We start from the raw sequence: 6,000 nt of genomic DNA on the forward strand, positions 1-6,000 counted from the left end.
ATCTCTGTTTGCCTTTTCCATAGTTTCTGTTGGTGGCACTTTCATCTTTCCTCAGCTGTGATAGCCAAATCTACTCATGCTATATAAAAAGTAAAATAAAATCTCAAAACTGCAGCAAACACTTAACACATCACTTATTTTTGGGCAGAGAGGGAAACAGAGTGTTGAAAAAATGAACTGTTTGTTACATTTGATAAATATTACAGTGCCCACCCATTTAAGGAGATTACTATTTTTTAAATTCAGCCATGTATTTGTGAACTAATAAAGATGTATGTATTCAGTAGGAACACATTTTGGGACCAAGAGCCACAGACAGGACAGAGACGTCTGAAAGTCTGAGAGACAGCCTGAGAAATTGTTGGTTTTATTTTGTTCATGGTCTTAGTTGACGTGTAGAATAACAGTAGCACTATCCTTTAATATACAGTGAGTAGGATCCCTGTTGTCTTACATATGAAAGTGTGAATTGCTGCTCTGACACGTATTCTTGTCGTTGGTGCTTGTAAAATAGATTAAATGAAAGTACAGGATTTCTCTGCTTTTTATTATCCAAAGACGGCCCACTTTGTCAAAAGCTATTCCTCCAACCTCATAACTACAGTTCTGGTGTTTATAATGTTTCAGTTGTTGATTATTGTAGACTTTAATGCTGCTCCCACCACCTCACGGAGCACAGGCCAAGAAAATAAATCTGCTTTTCTTATCCCCAAAGCAATTACAGTCAAAAGCAACTGGACTTGGTTATTTGTCTAGGTAGACTTTTCACCTCTCATCCAAGAGGCTTCATCAGTTCATGTACACATCTGACCAGGCTGGGACTGGTCCAGGGCCAGGACCAGAACCAGGCTGGGACTGGACCAGGACCAGTTGCTTTTGACTGAAATTGCTTTGGGGATAACGATGACCTGGACAAATGAGAACATTCACAGGCTCTGCTTCTCTTAATTTCCCTCAACTAGATATTTTTAGACATGCAAGTTTAACTCTCATCTGATATCCACCGCTACATATATATATATATATATATATACATCTGGACACAGTTCAGATATTCTAAATGTCAGTTACGTGAGCTTTGTTTGGGTGTCGAAACTCTGGCACACACTTGGGATAGTCAACATAGAGTTTGGCTTTGCCTGCGAGGTGACGTGATGTTTTCAGCAGCGTAGAGAAGAAACAGGGAAAGCAGCCATGAGTGCTCCTGAATGCCAAATTAAATATTATTCCGGTGGAACAATGTGCTGCTGGCTGGAAAAGTGCTGAATATATAAAATTATGGCTCCAATTGTGATAAGAATGGTAATTGTAATTCTTGTTATTGGTATTACTTGTAATGACGCATATTATGATGTAAAATGGGGACAGAAATCAAAGTGGCATTATAAGAAGTTCACTGTGTTGCTCAGTAATCGGCGCATTGAAAGCTTAGCCCACACCAAAAAGCCCAGTGTGCTCTGATTGGTCGGCTGGTCTGCTCTGCTGTGATTGGTCAATCTTTATGCTGTGTACCGGGAATTGTTATGCCCCTTACGATATACAGAATCAGTTACCTCAGCAGCAGTAAACACCGTCTATATAGAAGCTAGCCACGTTAGCCAAGCAATATGTGAACGTTAGCTTTAGCAGGTTAACTTCCGAAATAAACACCAAAACAGCATAAAAGTGGCTGAACTCACAGCTTACAGTTTGAGCCTGTTTGTAGCAGCAGGACTTATAGGGAAGTCAGGATTCTATGTAGACAAATCCCGGTAAAGTAACTAGTAACTGAAGTAATCAGATAAATGTAGTGGAGTAAAAAGTAGAATATTTCCTACTGATTTATAGTGGAGTAGAAGTAGCATGAAAAGACAATACTCAAGTAAAGGACAAGAGCCTCAAACTTGTACTTTAGGGGGTTGCTGGGGCTGGAGCCGATCCCAGGCGGGGTACACCCTGGACAGGACGCTAGTTTATCGTAGGGCACATAGAGACAAACTGAGACAGACAACCATTCACTTCATTTAGAGTTAACCTAACACGTGCACATCTTTGGATAACATGTGCACATCTTTGGACTGTGGGAGGCAAACGGAGAACCCGGAGAAAACCCACGGAGAACATGCAAGGGCCCAAGCTGAGATTTTAACCAGGAACCCTCTTGCTGTGAGGCGACAGTGCTAACCACCATACCACTGTGCCGCCCCAGTTGCACTACTTTCTAATGCAAATTAAACATGGAGCTGGAAGACCTGTTTGCAGGATTTGGGAGAAAGTTTTCCCTGAAACATAATAGAGAATGGAGTTCGGTTGAATGAATTGTATAAATTTAGGAGACCACTGGCACACTGGTAACTTTTTTTAACATGAGGATGGTGTGGCAGTGTTGCACCAACCATTGTAGGTGATGTAAACGGATTCAACACGCTAACGCACATTTGCAGAGGCAAAGCTAGAGTCTGTTTGGGCCCTAGGAAGAAATTCACAGGGGGCCCCTAACACCAGCGTTAAGATGAACCATGCACGTCACTTGCAACGGGTGTTAAAAAAACAAACAATCAAAGATGTTTTATTAGGACTCGCAGGTTCTAATCAAGATCTTTGCACCTTTGTTTATTAGTTCTCCATATTAGGTTGGATTATTATCACAGTTCTACGCACAGAGGCACTTTCACATGCAGCCCACTCACTAACAGTGTCATGTGGCACGTGTTGCCTGCAACCCAGGACCCTCAGTGTCTCCATGGCTTTATATGGAGGAATCACAACATCAAAGAGCCCAGGGCCGAAACACAGAAGTGAAGTGAAGGGGGGGTTAAATGGGGACTTAGTGTGACAAGAAGCAGCAGAGGAGGCGGAGGAAAACACGGGGTGAGTGAGCGAGAGAGAAAACAGCAGGAGAAAAGTAAGTCTCCTAAACTCCTGTCACTTTTAGAGATGTGTTTGTGAGATGTATGAAAAGATTTTATAGGTTGTGAGGTCTTCTGGTTTAGTACGACTTGTGTCATAATTTTGGCCGAGGATTGTTCTCACGTTAATAGCAGAGATCTCGACCGCTTGTGTTTCTTTACTTATTGAACCCTGGATCTCAACAATAGGACGATCTCAACAATATCACTATCGATGGAAATGATGGGCAAAACTACAAAAATAAGATCCAAGTTTCAGTAGTTTTAGAGAGCCGTGATGGTCAAAATGCTAGAATAATTTGAATTTGCAGACATTAAAATCGTTTCTAAGATTTAGACTTTAGCTGCTGGTAAATTCAGTTATGGAAATATCACTATTGGCCTTCAAAAACATGTCCCCTGTTGATGTTAGCAAGATCGCCTGCTTGACATGTCCTCACCCTCCACTCTCCCTCACTACTGTCCTGTTTTGGTAATGGGATGATAACATCTTCTTTCCTGTGGATCCTCAGAGAGAGAGAGAGAGAGAGAGAGAGAGAGAGAGAGAGAGAGAGAGAGAGAGAGAGAGAGAGAGAGAGAGAGAGGACCTTGTTTCCCTCCAAAGTCAAAGTCAGCACTTCATTTGAACTCACTTTCCCCGTGAGTGTGTCTATCCCAGCAGCTGTTTTAATGTTACACCCCCTCCCCTGTGAAACACCTGTAGAGCTGATCGTAAAAGATAACATAACGTAAGGTTTTCTAATACAATTTTGACGATCAGTACGTTTTGGCTACATTTGCTTTTTTCTCCTTGTGTTTCCATTTCGATGAGGTCATTGTATTCGTTGACACTGAAAACGTTCTGTTACAGGGATACTCGTGCGCACAGTATGGAGATGTAAACTTTGTGGATGTACGCAGCTTAGAAGATAATATTGCATCCTGGTAAACATGAAAGATACAGTAAATGTGAGCTCAGAGCTGCCAGTAAACGCCATCAGGAAACGTGACTGCACATGTAAACACAGATTGTTTAGAGTTGTTTAAAAATGGTATCACGGTGTAAATATTAGTGAAGGACGGCGAGATTGACAAAGTCTGGTCGGACATTTTCCCCGTTCCCTAAAATCAGACTGAACACTACCCAAACAACTTAACGGATAGGTTTGGCCGCTTGTCAAGAAACGCATCCATCATTTTTCCATAGTGCAATCCCTGTTGTGTTGTGAAAACCCATCATATAGCCTCGCTGTATACATGTAAGAAAAACAGGAAACTGGCTGCCGGTTGAGTCAGGCCTGAAGGTTGTGGTCTCTCAGCAGCAACAGCAGGCTCACGTGTCCCATTAAAATGCCTGCAACTTTCTTTTGGGTTATATATTCATCCATCTTCAACCGCTTGTCCCTATCGGGGTCGCGGGGGGGCTGGAGCTGATCCCAGCTGACATCGGCGTGAGGCGGGGTCCACCCTGGACAGGACGCCAGTTTATCACAGGGCACATAGAGACGAACAGAGACAGACAACCATTCACACTCACATTCACACCTACGGGAAATTTAGAGTCATCAATGAACCTAACACCTGCACGTCTTTGGACTGTGGGAGGAAACCGGAGAACCCAGAGAAATATGCTCATTTTAATTTACTAGTTGTTTATTGTATGAGTTTTACCAACAACCGTCTGTGTCCACCATGTTGAGTTAGCAGCTATTACATGTATAAGACCTGTGCCCACACTTGTTGTTGTCGTAGTAGTATCACTCACTCTCCCTCTGTGTGTTGTAATCTGAGATTCTCTGTTATTTCTTTTTGATAGCCACGTGCATGTTAGCGCACGTGCCGCTGAAAAAAACATTGGTATCTCATCTATTTGGAAATTGTTTGCCAGCCCACTTTATTCTGCCAGCATTTCAAGTGCAGCTCCTTTAAAGAATATGGCGTTACTCTGAGCCAAGATCGTTTGTGTTGAAATATAAGAGACATATCACCCTCCAGTGAGTCGAAGAGGGGGTGTGATGTTTGTTTTAGATCTTGTTAACTTGGATTAATCAGACAATGAGAGTCATTGTGTATGAGAAACAGAAAATGTCTGCATAGGGAGGAGGTCAGGGTGGACGTTACATACTTATTTGAACCCAAAACGAGTCATTTTGTCGCCTAAACCTAATCCTGGTCTGCACGTTGAAAAATGATCTACCCAGAGCATTAAAGAAGCGTGAGGACAAAGGGTCCAGGCCTCTGTATCTGACAAGTGCGGAGTGAAAACGTGTTGCAATGACAAATGTCTGCCTGTTGTTCCCATGTTTGTATTAGACCTGAGACCTGAGCAACAGGTTGAATTCACAAATTGTGAGAAATAAACAGACAGCAGTGTGTAGAGGCTAATGCTTCTCTATCGATCTCATTTATCTTAATTATCCCTCTGCAGGAAACCCCGCTAATGTTTCATTCAGCCACGCTTTTAAGAAGAGGGTTTATTATTTAAATGCCATTTCTATATTTGACTTGGCAACCGCATTGACCCTGCAGACCTTTGTGTGTGTATTGTCTGTACTGTGTTTTCATTTCTTTTTTTTCTCTATAGTCCATGTTTAAAGCTAGGCTTGCTGCCAAGTGTGTGAGTCCCTGTCTGTGCACATACAGACACCCACCTGCCCTTTGACTCAACAGTGCTCACAGTAGACAGCACATACTGAAACTGACAACTCTCTCCTGTGCAATATCAATATTTCCTATGTGTAACACTGTGAATTCAACTGTGCCGTCTGTGCGCTTATTGTATTTGAACTCTTTACTACTTTTCACTTCTTTTTGCACTATCACCTCTGCTGTTTGTCTAATAAAGGATGATCTTATCTTATGTTGATTGTACATCTGCTTTTCTATATTTAAATGAAAACAGAAATTAAAACAAAAAACGTTGGAAGTTTAGAAACTTTTCAGCCAAAAGCTACATTTGTTCAGCTGCTGGAGAAATAAAAGTCACTTGATCTCAGCTCCACTGATTCCCTCTTCTGGCTCTGAGGCTAAACAGGTGCACAACCAGGCCTGTTACTTAAAACATTTACTCTATTGTCTCTGTTTTTCTTTGTCTCGTCCCATCACTTTGTGTCATCACTAAAAGCTCTACAAC

The sequence above is a fragment of the Echiichthys vipera genome (genome assembly GCF_963691815.1).
Source record: "Echiichthys vipera genome assembly, chromosome: 10".
NCBI classification, from domain to species: Eukaryota; Metazoa; Chordata; class Actinopteri; order Perciformes; family Trachinidae; genus Echiichthys; species Echiichthys vipera.